General features: G+C 35.1%; 1 long non-coding RNA gene across 1 annotated transcript; it reads left to right on the top strand.

The window, feature by feature from the left end:
• Positions 1–355: 355 nt before the first annotated feature.
• Positions 356–7,252, top strand: LOC129136784 (uncharacterized). The gene is made up of 3 exons (XR_010150769.1): positions 356–406; positions 2,208–2,234; positions 7,120–7,252. It is a non-coding gene; the product is annotated as an uncharacterized LOC129136784 (long non-coding RNA).
• Positions 7,253–15,886: the final 8,634 nt, after the last annotated feature.

The raw sequence follows: 15,886 nt of genomic DNA on the forward strand, positions 1-15,886 counted from the left end.
ATCACATTTCTCTGATATAACATTAATGGTCTCTGCAGATAGTCTAAAGACAGTCTGTTTTGGCATAGTAAGATACCAAAATACTGTAAATTGTAAATGACTTTATGTGGCTTTGTAACCACCCAGCGGGTTCACCTTGCTGCTGCCTAGTCAGAGCTGACTTATCAAGACAGAGGAATTGCAGTGAAGAAAGAGTAATTCACTCAGAGCCGGCTGTATAGGAGTTTCATTAGTACTCAAATCAATTTCCCTGAGTATTCGAGGATCAGAATTTTTAAGGATAATTGACTGGGGAGGGGCTTGGTAAGTGGGGAGTGCTGATTGGCTGGGTCGGAGATGAAATCACAGGGGGTCTAAGCGAGCATTTCTTGCTCTCTTCTGTTCCTTTGGTGGGATTACAGAACAGGTTTGTACATATTACTGGTCTGTGTGGTGTCAGCTGGTACATTGGAACTCAGGGTCTGCAAAATATCTCAGGCACTGCTCCCAGGTTTTACAAAAGCAACGTTATTCCCAGTAGCAATGTGGGGAAGTTCAGAAACTTGCAGCTGGAACCTTCGTGGCCCCTAAACTGTAATTTCTAATCTCTAGCTAATCTGTTAGTCCTACAAAGGCAGACTGGTCCCCAGGAAAGAAGGGGTTTTTCAGGAAAGGGCTATTATCATCTTTTTTCAGAGCTAAACTATAAACTAAGCTCCTCTCAAAGTTAATTCAGCCTACGCCCGGGAATGAACAAGGGCAGCTTGGAGGTTAGAAGCAAGATGGCGTTGATTAGGTCACACCTCTTTTACTGTTTCAATTATAATTTTGCAATGGTGGTTTCACCTTTGAAATCTCATTTTTCTTCATGAATTTGCTGATTCCATTTGACCTTTAGAGGAAAGAGAGATCAAAATACTTACTTCTTTTCAAATAAATGGAGTTATACAAAATCTTTAATAAGTAAACGTATCTGTGTTTATGTGATCAATGACAGAAACATATATGTTTGGCATTGTGAAATAAAAATAAATCTCAGGATCTCAATGTCGGTAAGCCAAGGGAAAAGTCGAGCTGGGAGCCAGGTCAGGCAAAACCTGCATCCCATTTTATTCCTAAATAAGATAGCTACAAAGAGAAAAGAGCTACATACCACCCTCACAATTTGCCCACAGGGAAATTCCTTGTAGGCCTCTAGATCTTTATCCTAAAACAATTCTGTTGAATTTCACCCTGGCAATGCAAACTGATAGCTTATCTTCACAGGTGCTGCAGACAGAAAATCATCCCTAGGCTCACCTGAGACAAACGCATGTCTGATTTCTTCCTCCATCCTATTGTGTATGCCAAAATGCAGATTCACTGAGCCACACTAAATTGTGTATTGATCAAAGACTCAAAATAATGCAAACTTTATCTTTTATCTACCTATGACCTAGAATTCCCCCTGCCCCCTTCCCTCTTCCAGATTTCCCACCTTACCAGACTGAACTAATGTATATCTTACAAGTATTGATTGATATCTCATGTCTCCCTAAAATGTATGAAAGCAAGCTGTACCCTGACAAAGCGAGCATATGTCCTCAGGACCTCTTGGGGCTGTGTCATGGGTGCATCCTTCGCGTTGGCAACACAAACTTTCTAAATTGATTGAGACCTGTCTCAGGTATTTTGGGCTCACAGCATAAATACTATTCCACTTCTTTTGAGAGAAGCTTAAATGCGTCTGGAGATGGGCCGTCAGTGTTAAGAATCTAATTGAAGCAACTAGTCATGAAGAAAAGAGTTAAGCATTTAATCACTTACTGTCATGCTTTAACAAGAGGCTAAAACCATAAAAAGGGCCAACCCCCTCCAATCCATTTCCTTTCAAAGAATGGCATTGCAGTGCAGGGTCAGGTGGATCAGCACAGATGTGTGGGTCATTGCCCGGTAGAGAGAGCCTCCAAAAAAGGCTCCAACAGTTTTAAGGACTTTGGGGGTCAGGGGACAAAGGTGAAGGAGAGAACTAGGTATGGAAAATTACTGAGAATTGAATCACAGCAGACAAAAGTTTCAGTTTCCTCTTTTCCCCTGATAAGGAGACCTCATTAGAAATGCCGGAAGAGGGTGTCAGATGAAGGCAAAGAGACCTAGGAATAAAGGTGACTGTGCTAGGAAGAACTGGAAAGAAACATGTAAGAATCAGAGATATTTATGGAAAATGATGATACTTTCTTTACTTCCAGGTATTAGAGGAATATGATTCGCAAGAGGTAATGGCCTAAGATTTTAATATCTATGTTTACTAGTATTATTCTAAAAGTAGACAAAATATTTCTTACTACAGGACTAACTAAGTCATTTCCATTTGCCCTAGGGTAATCTAATGAGAGCCAGATGTCTTGCTATACCTACTTATGACTGTACTGTGAGAGCCCCAAAATAGGGTCTAGGTGTTTATTCAGGAGAGGAACCCTTGTACCCTCACTCCTCCTAAGAAAGAAAGATGAACACACCACAGGATAAACAAATTCTCCTCTTGAAAACATGGGAAAGATTCTTGGTTCCTATGATTTAGAAATGTTACTAAGTGTCTCTAGGGGAAGATATGATAGGGGTTTTCAAATTTAAAACATGAGATTAATCCCCTTTGGAATATAATTACATAGGAAGATAACTCATTAAATTGCTCTGGAAGTTTCTTGGCTATTCAGTTACCTTTTCCATCAATTCAGGACCCTTCTCCTTGAAATTAAGTGGTCAAAAGAGATAAGAAAAAGATTTATATCTTTTGAATGAAAGCAAATAGTTTTAAGATTAAGGAAGCCAATGGCTGCAAGCCTAACACCTATAGCATGTGAGGAACAAATACTTCTGGGAGATACAAAAGCAAACATACTCTATTTCATAACATATAAATGTCCATAACTCTGGAGACCAGGACTTTGAAGGAAGATTGAAAATTGTGGGAAAGACTTGTCTTCCCTCAGTGACATAACTGAATCCTATAGAAAGTTTTTAGAGTGGTAGAAACAATAAGCTAGATAATTTCAAGGCAGATGTCCTTGAGAAAAGTGTCTTGTACCTCTCAATTATAATCAGAGACAGCTATCCAGTTTGCCTAATTGCCTAGTTGTTGGGTCAATTATGACAGTAGAAAATAAGGAAAATTTGCATTTTTAAAGAAACCTAAAAGGTGGCTATTTTTCTATGAAAAAAATATGAATTACAAAGTATTAGAAAAAATACTAACTTTTTTTATGTCTTTTCTCTCACCAAGTATTAGAAAACATACTTTTTTTTTTTTTTGAGACGGAGTTTCGCTCTTGTTGCCCAGGCTGGAGTGCAACGGAGCAATCTCAGCTCGCTGCAACCTCCGCCTCCCAGGTTCAAGTGATTCTCCTTCCTCAGACTCCCAAATAGCTGGGATTACAGGCATGCACCACCATGCCCGGCTAGTTTTGTATTTTTAGTAGAGATGGGGTTTCTCCACGTTGGTCAGGCTAGTCTTGAACTCCCAACCTCAGGTGATCCACCTGGGGTTACAGGGTGCTGGGATTACAGGCGTGAGCCATCACACTCTGGCAAAATTATCATTTTTGATGTCTTTTCTCTCACAAAGTATTAGAAAAAATATTAACATTTTTGATATCTTTTCCCTTATAGTGTAACTGTGATAACTTAAAGATATTAGTACTTTAAGAATAATGTTAAGTGTCATTAAACATGTAAAAAAGAATGCATGATACAAAAGTTTATTAAAAAACTCAAGTATGCTTCTCTAGTCTATAAACAATAATGCTGCTTGACTCTGCACAAATTGGCAGTCATAAAAATTCTGTAAAAAGGCATTTTAAAGATATAATACTGAATTTCATGATCAGAAGGGCATGTATTGTTATTGTGAGCCTGTCAGATGATTAATGAGGATGAAGCTTCCAAAAATTAATTAGCTGAAAAGAACATCTACCGATTTCAGTAACTTTCCATGGAAAGCATACAATTTTATGACAAACATCTTCTCCTTTTGTAGCTATTACCTAGTAATTTTGTAGATCCCTAAATCTGAATGCAAATGAGCTAAGTGTTAACCCATCTAAAAAACGCAATTATTGTTTGAGTAAAATTATCATTATAAGAACATAAGTTTAAGGCTATAAAATTGATTATTTTTGCCAAGTATCTTCCATTTGAAGGTTAATGTGTACTTAAAACACTTTAAAAAATTTCTCCTGTCTTCCTAAATGTCAGTAATAGTCAGTACTTAGTGTTTGTTAAAAAAAAAAAATGTATAAGATGTGTTTAATCCAAATCTCACCATGGCTTTCTATTGATCTGTCATAATTTATCATCTATTTATCTAAGTTTTAAACTGCTTCTACATATATTTTAATTATTTTGAATTTATGGACAATAAGCTACATCTATGTTATTTAATAAAGCATCCACTAAAAAATTGAGCTTACTCAAAAGTGAATACAATAACAACAAAATACCAGATTTGATTTTTCTGGTATTTGATTATGTCACACAAACTTTATCTCTTTTGTTACTTTATTAATCATTCTTTGACCAAAGATTTATTAAGGCCCTGCTATGTGCCAGAGAGCATGCTAGGTATTATGCTTTGCAAAGATTACTGAGCTTTGAATGAAATATATTGCATGATAATTAATATCTTTGTCTTTGAAACCAGAAAGACTTGAGTACAAGTCCGATTCTATTACTTAGGGTTTGCGAATGACACTTCAGATGATAATTGTATACATTTTCTTATTGCTATCTTAACTATACCTAAAATACCAATAATATAAATAACAAAATTATGATTTCAAATGAATATAGACACAGAAATTATACCTTCACAAAAATTTATTGAAATGGGTCAAAGATATAAACATAAAATATAAAAATATAAAACCCCTAGAAAACAACATAGGAGAAAATTTAGATACCTTGGTTTGGCAATCACTTTTCACACATAAAAACAAAAGCATAACCCATGAAAAAATCTGAAAATGTGAACTTCATTAAAATTAAAACTTGTCATATGCAAATAATACTTGTCAAAGAATGGAAAGAGAGATCTCAGTGTCAGAGAAAATTTTTGCAAAATAGATGTGATAAAGGACTGGTATCTAAAATATATAAAGAACTCATGAAACTCAATAAAAAATAGCTAAAAATTTGCAATAAATCTGCACTGATACTTCATCAAAGAAGATATACAGATGGAAAATAAGCATATAAGAAGATCAACATCATATGTCAGGTCATTAGAGATTTGCAAATTAAAGCAACAGTAAGATATCACTACATATCTGTTAGAATGGCCAAAATTTTCAATAATGACAATGCTAAATGCTGACTGGGATGTGGAGTAACAGGAACTGTCTTTCGTCGCTGGTGGGAGTGAAAAATGGTACAGCCACTGTGGAAGATGATTTCTTAGTTATTTACAAAAGTAAACATACTCTTGCCATACAATCCAGCAATTGCATTCCTTGATATTTACCCAAATGAGTTGAAAACTTATATATGCACAAAAATATTTATACCAGCTCTATTTATAATTGCCAAAACATGGAAATGACCAAGATATAGTGCAAGAGATGAATGAATAAACAAACACATACTGTATGATTCCAACTATATGACACTTTGAAAAAGGTAAAACCATAGAGACAGAGAAAAGATCAGTGGTTGGTGAGGGTATGGGGGTTTGAGTAGAGACAAAAAAGAAGGAGTACAGGAGATGTGTAGGGCAGTAAATGTTTTTGTATGACACCGTGATAATTGAGAAGTCATTACATATTTGTCAAAACCCGTAGAATGTATAACACAAACAATGAACCCTAAACGATGAACTTTATTAACTTTAGTTAATAATAATATATCAATATTGGTTCATCAATTATATCAAGTATACCACACTAACACAAGATGCAAATAATAGATCAACCTGTATGTGGAGAGACAGGGCATACGTGGGAACTCTATACTTTCTGTTTATTTTTATGTAAGGATAAAACTATCCTAAAAATAACGTTCATTTCATAAAAAAGATGAAGGGAAGATTCAGAGAAGACTGCAAAAAAATAGAGCTTTATGTGTTTTCATCTTGCTCTTGGCTCAGTGCATGATGAATAGATATAAGAACTATAAGGCAGTAGTGTTGCTGATGAATATGGTAAGGAAGATAATAAGAGAAAGAAGAGAAAATCTTAGATTGATGTGATGAGTATCACTTTACCAAAAAAGAGCTTACCAAACTTAGAAGAATAAATGAGTACCTCCATTAGGGTTGGGAGACTGAGAACAACTATGTAGAAAGTTTTTATAGAAAAATGCCATTTAAGCTGAGATTTTTAAGGACAAGTAAATTTGATTAGACAGAGCAGGAAGTAAAGAAGCTTCCCAGAGTAGAAATGGCATTTGCAAAGCAAAAGTATCATGAAAACTGGCAAATTTAGGAAAATGACTAGTAAATATGTCAGAAGTACTAAATGCATGACAAGATACAGAGATGAATTTGTAAGCCAGGAGTCCTTTAAAGATATACTACAGATTACTTGGTTTATGTTCTAAAAGTTTAAACAATGAGTATTGGAGTTATAATAATTAGCAATTTGCTTTCAATATTCAGATTAAAAAGTTATTGAATAGGATTTTCAGACTGCTTATCCAGCAATCTAGTATTCAGTATTTTTGAAGTTCATGAAAATGCATAATTTTAGGTGGGATTTTAGATTTGGGGTTAAACCTAAGATTAATTGCCAGTAGAGATAAACTAAAGAACCTACAGATATTTAGGTATTGAAGTACTTCAGAAAATTTTTATTGATTACTTCAACATGAAAGACAATAGTAAAATATGCATTTCTCATTTTCTCCTTCAAAAAATTTTACTGAGTGAGAATGAATGGGTGAAATTTTATTACTGCTGCTTTGCTATGATTGAAATGTCCCCTTCAAAACTCAGTTGAAATGTAATTGTCATTGTGATAGTATTAAAGGTGGAATAATTAAGAGGTGATTAGGCCATGAAGGTACTCTCTTCATGAGTGGATTAAATGTTGTCATCATGGAAGTGTGTTTTTATCACAAGAATGAGTTGCTGTAAAAAGCAAGTTTAGTTCTCTCTTGTTGCTTTCTTAGGCTTTCTTGGCCTTCTGCCTTCCACCATTAGATGATGCAGCAAGAAGACCATCACCAGGTACTAACACACCTTAATTTTGGACTTTCCAGCCTCCAGAAGCATGAGAAATAAATTTATTTTCTTTATAAATTACCCAGTCTGTGTATTCTATTATTGCAACACAAAGTGGACTAAGACAGAAAATTGGGACCAAGAAATGGGACTGTTGCTATAAGAGATACTTGAAAATGTGAAAGTGGCTTTGGAACTGGCTAATGAATAGGGGATGGAAGAATTTGGCAGAGTAGGCTAGAAAAACCCTAACACTCTGAACACTGAGTAATAAGGGCAATTTTGGTGAGGGCTTAGAAGAGCCTAGCTGTAGGGAAAGTCTGGAAATTCTTATAGATTATTTAAATGTTGTGACCAAAATGTTGGCAGAAATATGGACAATAAAGGTCATTTTGGTGAGATCTCAGAGTAAAAAAGAAATATCTTATTGGAAACTGAGGTAAAGATCATCCTTGTTATGTAGTGGCAAAGAATGTGGTTAAATTGTGTGCATGCTCTAGGGCTTTATGGATGGTGGAATTTTAAAGTGATGAATGAGGATAGCTGGTGGTAAAAATTTCCAAGCAAAATATCAAAGCAGCTGTGGAGCTACTTTTAACTACATATAGTAAAATGCAGGACGTAAGAAATGACTTAAAGATGCAATTTCTAATTACAAAACAAAGATTTCGAAAATTTTTAGCATGGCCATATAAAGAATAAAAAAGCATTTTCAGGTAAACAAACCAAGTATATGACCAAAGGACAATTAGCTAAAGAGATTAGTATGTACAGAAGAGATAACCAACACAACGGGAGAATGACAGAAATAAAAAAAGGCATTTCCGATATCTTCAAGGATCCCCTCTTTTCCCCATCACAGGCCTAGAGATCTAGAAAAGCCAAATGGTTTTGAGGGATGGGCTCAGGGCACTCTCAATGGGCTCACTGCTTAGGGCCACCCTGGGTATTTGCTTCTGACACTGGCACAATACGTCTTGGCAGCTCCAACCATAGCTCAAATGGGTCCAGTTGTAACTTAGTTTCACATGCCATTCCACAAGATGCAAGCCATAAACCTTCACAGACTCCACATGGTGCCAATTCTTCAGGCAAACAATGCAAGAGCTCTGGGACATGGCTTCCTTTACCTACATTTCAAAGGAAGTTGTGGATAGCTTGGGAGCTCAGGCAGAGACTTAAAGACAGAGCCACTGAAGAGAACTCCAGATAGGGCAATGCCTAGTGGAGCTGTGGGAGTAAGAACACCCTCAGAATGATACCCAAGAACTGTTAAGCTACCACCGTGCAACACCAGCCTGGGAAATCTGCAGGCCCGACTCCAACTTGAGAGAGCTGAAGAGTATATTGAGTCCACTAAAGCCATGAAGGTGGAACTGCCTGAGGCCTTGGGGGCCAAACTCTCACCCTAGTGTGCCCAGGATGAAGTAAAAGGATATTATTTTGGAGCTTTAAGACTTGCAGTTGTTTTACCTGTTGAGTTTTAGACTTACTTGGAACCAACTACCCCTTTCTTTTTTGCTATCTCTTCCTTTTGGAATGATAATGTCTATTCTATGCTGTCCCACCATTGTATATTGGAAGCACACAACTTGGTAATTTCACACACTTGCACCTGGAGAGCAGTTTGCCTCAAATAAATTGTTCCTTCAGTCTCATCCATACCTGATTTAAATGAGACTCTGGATTTTAGACTTTTGAGTTGGTGCTAGAATGATTTCATACATTCAAGGCTATTGACATGGATTGAATGATTTTAGTATATGGAAATTACATGAGTTTTAAAGAGCCAAGAGTAAAATGCTATGGTTTGAATGTCCCCTTCAAAACTCATGCTGACATTGAATTGCCATTGAGATGGTATTGAGAGGTGGGACTGTTAAGGGGCGACTAGGCCATGAGGGCTCCACTCCCATGAATAAATTAATGTCATTATCATGGGAGTATGTTTGTAATCCCAAGAGTGAGTTATTTTAAAAGTGATTTTGGTCTTCTTGTTGCTCTCTTATGCTCCCATGCTTTCTATCTTGGAATGATGCCACAAGAAGTCCCTCACCATATGCTGGCCCTTGATATTAGACTTCCCAGGCCCCAGAAGTATAAGAAATAAATTTATTTTCTTTATAAGTTACCCAGTCTATAGTATTTTGTTAAAGCAACACAAAATGGATGAAGACTTGCTATTCTCTTAACTTTTAAATAGAATCACTGAGGAGGCAATAATGGACAATTTGTAGGTGATTAAATATAAAATATATGACCAGAGAAATAATTTCCAAGGTTTATATGCTATAAGCACTCAACATAATTATGTATATTCAGAAACACTGAATACATTTTTTCTAAATTATTTTATTTCCTAGATCAATAAATGATGTAACATTTTCTTACTTATACTTCTGTAAAGACTCTGCTACATGCAATTTATTGATTACTAACAATTAGTCACTATGAGAAACCTGTTTATACATCTGAAATCTTTTATAAATCTACTATGTCATTTAAAATGTATTTGCTATAACTATACTTTCTTCTTAAAATGCATTATTTATTTATTTATTTTGAGTGATGGTTTCTTTAGTGAACTTTCTCTCTCTAACAGTAATGCTATCACCTTTTAATTTTTTTTCTTTTTTAACTAAATGCTAGCAGGACCCTAATAACAGTGATATATGACTCAGAAATCACAAGGTGATTGATGGCTGCCCATAGGTCTGATAATGACATAGTCTGAAATGAAAATACCATTTACTGATGTGAAAAATAGAGTTGTCCCTAAAGCCTCTAAAGCGTCATTGTGTAAGTTCGTAGAAAGTATCAGTAGTGATTATGGTCCAAGTATACCACAGTTAAATTTAGTCTTTGAGGCACCATTTATTACTGTCCCAAGTACTTTTTTATAGTATCTATAAGCAGAATTCATGGTCATCCAAAAGAGATCAAACTTATAAGTTACTATATCAACTTCTAAAAGTTAACGAGCCGCCTGGGGACTTAAGATTTACTGTCAGTCCACCAAGAAATGTCAGTGCCCTGGAATATGAGGAGGCAAGTGTCATCTAACTGGATTTGTGAACTTTTCACTTTGCCATTCAGTAGACAGCAAACAGAAAATTAGTCTATAAATAATTGAACTTGATTTTTTTTTGAAAATCTATCACAGCATGTTAAAAGCAATTTTGTTCTTGAATTAGCTCTCCACAAGTAGTAAATATATCAAACAGTCTTTAAATAATGCAACATATAAAGCAACAGATAAGAAGGTTTAATAAAGGAAAGGAAGACATTAGAAAATATACAAGATGCATGATTTTGTTGCTTGTATTTTCCTTCTCAGAAAATTGGAATATAAATTCTGTTTCAAAAATGCCAATTAAATGTAGACAATTTGCATAATGATGTTTTAATATTCTCAGAAAGTGATTCAAACTTGTAAATAAACATTTCTAATATGACTATATTCTATACACAAAAGAACATATGTTTTAACCTTATTAAGAAAGAAGATAGAGTTACAAGTTACTCAAATGGCTCATAAAGATATAGAAAAGCTATGAAGAAAATATTATTTCAATAAAATACCTGCTAATCAGACATACAAATAAAAAGACAAAAAAATTTTAGGTGGTTTTAAAGAACTGTATGCATAACACTAACAGGTTGGTTTTTTTGTTTGTTTATATTTTGGTATACATAATCAGGTAAAAAATGTATAATTTAACCCTGATGTAAATAAAATACTAGAGTTGATTTGAATATTTGGTATAAAATCTAAATTTATTGTCACTAGTGAGTATAAATACTTATGAAACTAAAAGTACTATGAAATAAAGGGTTGCATGCCAATAAATATCTATCAAAGGAATCATTAGTTTACTTAATTAGATTTATTGTTAAATATTTTTTAAGCTTAAATAATCTAAAACTTACAGAAAGTTGCAAAAATATCACAAATAACATTCTTATTCATGAGCTAATTGAGTGTAAGTTGCTGACATGATGCTTCATTGTCTAGAAATACTTGGGTGTGCATTTATTGTAAATAAAAACATTATCCTACAAAACCTGATACAATCATCATCATCAGGCAAATAACACTGGGGAGGTAGTTTAAGACTATGGAATTATCTCATTCTTCATCAAACTTTTAATATTTACTTATTTCTTTCTATCAGTCTCTTTTCATACCTGCCTATCTTATTTATTGGCAAAAATCCCTTATTATCATTATTTATTTTGATACTGAATTTTTCCCAGATTTGTAGAGTGAAAGTCTCTTCCAGGTAGCTTGTGTGTGACTTTGACATGTTTGCATTACATGTGAGCACACTCTTACTTCCTGTCATGTGTGAGGAACCTGTAATGCAAACATGTCAAAGTCACACACAAACTACCTTGAAGGGACTTTCACAGTCTTACTTCCTGTCTTGTGTGTGGAACACACACACACACACACACACAGACACCATGTTCCAGGTCATTTTCTAGTTTTCTACTCAGCCTTGCAAACAGTCCTTTCTCCAAGGAAACTTGGTTCCTTTTAAGGGAGAATGGTATTATAAAGTGCTATTTATAAACTGTTATTGATAAATGGTATTAATAAACTGGTATGTATGCAACACACACGTGCATATGTTTTATACATACATATGTACACATGTGTATATGAATAATATATATACACATATGTATAAATATATATGTGCTGTATATATTTTACATATATACACACCTCCATGCATGTATGTATATCTACATATATATATATGCATATACATGGAGGTATGTATACAGATATATATATATATAACATGCAGCTATAAGTTCACATCTCAAATTTCTATCCAAAACTACAATGTTTATTTTAGTTTTCTCTCTTAACATATTTGTGCCTTTCTGCTTTCTCAGTGAAAAAGCTGTATATAATCATCTTAAATCAATTTACTTGTTTGACAAATCTGATTGTTTATACTCAACTCATTACTGCTACTGTTCATGGTTCTTGCAGAAATACCTGCCTCAACCTACTAGGTTTCAATCTCCTCCATTTTCATGATAATTTGAAGATACCTGACACATAATAAGTGTGGAGATAGTTGAGAAAACAAACTGGGGTAGAAAATATGGCTTGTTAGCCACCATCCATTTCAATATTCTAAAATGTCTTCTTCCTTAGCAAAATTCAAAATCTAAAAACTGTATTTCCCAGAATCCTTTGCATTGTTGTTCTTCATTTGATTTAACTGACACCAGATAGATGTACTCCTGCAATTTTGACAAATGGAAGGGAAGAATATTTCGTAGGCCACTCTTGCTATTTCTTCAGGTACCTATCATCATGGAGGTTTTCAGTGTTTTTCTCTCAGCTTCCTGGTACTGATAGTTTCTGATCATGGTGGCTTCTAATCATAATTGCCTTACTTAAATTGTGTTTGTCTAATCATAGTTCTGTAGTCAGTAGTAGTTATGGCAGCTTTCTAAATAGGGTGCCAGAGCTGCCTTAGCTACCTGGTTCTTTAGAATAATCCCAATGTCATTTCTAAAATCCAAGCTAAAGTTTATTTCTTTAGGTTTCCCAATGGTATTGCAATGCATTTCATAGAGAACAATATTTTCTTTTGGACAGAAAGTATATTCCATAAATATAGGAATATGGTCTATTTTATTCACTGATACATGCAGACACAAATACCTAAAACAATGCTTGGTCCCAAGACTGCGCTTAACATGGCAATAAAACCCTGAACATAATCACTTGATAACATTTTATTTTTCTATAGACTCCATGCAATTAGAAATTCAGTCCATCTCACTCACTATACATTTCTCTTTTCACCATAAAGTCTCTCAGCTTTTGGTCTATTCAAGACACGTATTTCAAGAAACCAGATGTCAATCATGGACTACCAATACATGACCTTCTTATGCTAATGGAAACCTCTTTTGCAAGAAAGTGATGTTATTCTTTTGAAAATTTAGGGGTCTGGCTTATTCTAAAACATTTCTGGAGATACATTAATTTGAATTCGTTGGGCTACTGTATCCAAGTAAAGACAAAGGCAAGTTGCTTTTTAGAGTACTTGCTATATTCCATTGTTCTGTGTGCTGGGATATAAACATTGCAGGAAAACAGACAGAAATGCCTGTCTTTATGAAGGCATGAAGTTTGGAAGAGAGGTAGTGTACATGATTGGTATGAAATAATATAACCTATTAGATGATAATTATTGCAAAGAAGAAATATAAATGCAAATGCTGGTCCTTTTCCATTTGGGCCTTTTAACTTGGATTTTATAACACACTAGATCCAAAGATGTTTGAAATGCTTTTGGCAGATGAGTGATAAGCATAATAGGAAAATAAATAGAAAAGATCTAGATTTATTTCTTCTTTGGAAAATACATATTTTCTTTATGAAAAACTCCTGGACTTTTTAGGTCTTGAACAATCCTGAATTTCTAACAGTAAGTTACCATGTAAGCATGCAACATGAGCTAGCCATATTGAGTAGGGTGTGATACAGAAACCCAAAAATATAGGTGGATGTAGTGGCAAGATTCTACTGTTACTTGGAAGTTGCCTTTGCAAGGAAAGATTCAAGCAAATTTTGACTTTACTAATAAATTGGATGAACATGTGGCTTGTGCTTTCAATGCACCTACTTCTGATTCAGTGACACTTCTTCCTCAATACACACCTAGGATTCCCAGAGAAATTTGTTATGATCTTTTGCCTGAAGAAACAATTGGCTTTGATTTATGCATTTTGCGTAATATGCTAGTACCAGCTGGGATTAGACTATTAGAGCATGGAAGCTCCACTTGAGGATGTTCTGGAAATATGAAAAAAAATAGAATCTCTTTTAATGGGCTAAACTTCAAGCTGTACAAACTTCAAGCTGGTACAGTGCTGTCCACTGTAGAAGGGGAATTGTTTAGAAGTACCAGTCTATGATTCATAGACAGTTGCTAATTGCTTTGTAAATATATCAGGTATTCGCCATTATTGAGAATATGAATTGATTACAAGGAAGTTTGGGTTATGCAGCTGGAACACTTAAAATGGCTTAATAGAAATATTTCCTTCCATTCTGAATGTTGACTGATTATTGTAATAAACAGATGGTCAAAGAAGACCTATTCTGTGGATGGTTTCTGTAGTTTTATTGAGTAATTGTTACAGCACAAGCATTTTCTGTGGGATTGCAAACATTACATAAAATAAACAAAAATGCCTATTTTCACATAAACTTTCTAAAGTTGTGGAGAGAGAAAAGGGACACCATCAATATGAAAATATATAATGCATTGGATAATTCCTATGGTTTGAAATGCCCCTCCAAAATTCAAGTTGAAACTTAGTACCCAATGAAGTATTATTAAGAGGTAGGCCCTTTAGGGGGTGATTAGGTCATGAGGGGTCTGCCCTTTTGAATGGGATTCATCCCTTTATAAAAGGACTTGAGGGAATTTGTTAGTCTCTTTTTGAGCTTTTGTCCTTCTATCATTTGAGGAAACAGGGAGAAACCACCATAAATGAGATCAGCAAACTCTAAATCGGCTGTGACCTTGATCTTGGACATCCCAGTTTCCGCAACTGTAAGAAATAAATTTTTATTGTTTATAATTTGTTCTTAGTAAAGTCTAAGGTACTTTGCTATAGCAGCAGGAACTAAGACAGAAATTGGTACCAAGAAGTGGGGTGTGGAAGCAGCTTTAGAACTGGATAATGGGTATAGGTTGGAAGAATTTGGAAGTGCAGTCCAGAAAAGGTCTATATTACTGTAAATGAAGCATTAGGGAAATTTTGGTAAGGGCTCAGAAAAGGAGAACTGTAGAGAGAAACTATATCTTCTTAGAGATTATCTATGTGGTCATAAATGGAAAGTTGATAGAAATATAAACAGGAAAGGCAATTTTTTTTTTTTGAGACGGAGTTTCACTTTTGTTGCCCAGGCTGGAGCGCAGTAGTGCGATCTTGGCTCACTGCATCCTCCGCCTCCTGGGTTCAAGCGATTCTCCTGCCTCAGCCTCCCAAGTAGCTGGGATTACAGGCATGCACCACCACGCTCACCTAATTTTGTATTTTTAGTAGAGACGGGGTTTCTCTATGTTGGTCAGGCTTGTCTGGAACTCCTGACTTCAGGTGATTCCCCCGTCTCAGCCTCCCAAAGTGATGGGATTACAGGCATGAGCTACCGCTCAGGAAAGGCAATTCTTATGAGATCTCATGTGGAAACGAAGAACATGATATTGGAAACTAGAGGAGAGGCCATCCTTGTTATAAAGTGGCAAATTTATTGGCTGACTTATCCCTGTCTTAGTACTCTATAGAAAGCAGAACTTAAGAGAGATGAACTAGGATATTTGGTGGAAACAATTTACTAAGTAAAGTGTTAAAGGTGTGGCATGGCTTCTTTTGACTCCTTATAATAAAATGCAAGACAGAAAAAAAAACAGAATTTTTAATTAAAAGGGAAGTAGAACTTAATGAATTGGAAAATTTTCAGCCAGGCCTAGTTGTAAAAAAGGAGAAAGTGTGTTTAGGACAGAATACCAAGGGTGTAACCAAAGGAACACCTGAAGAGAAGTTGAGTTTGAATAGAAAGATGCCAGATGCTATTCATTAAGTCAATAGAATAATAACCTCAAAGGTAGTTCAGAGAGTGTCAAGGCCTGAATGTAGAACAATTTCAAGGGAGGGGCCCAGAGCACC

The sequence above is a fragment of the Pan troglodytes genome, chromosome 14 (assembly GCF_028858775.2).
Source record: "Pan troglodytes isolate AG18354 chromosome 14, NHGRI_mPanTro3-v2.0_pri, whole genome shotgun sequence".
In the NCBI taxonomy this organism is placed as follows: Eukaryota; Metazoa; Chordata; class Mammalia; order Primates; family Hominidae; genus Pan; species Pan troglodytes.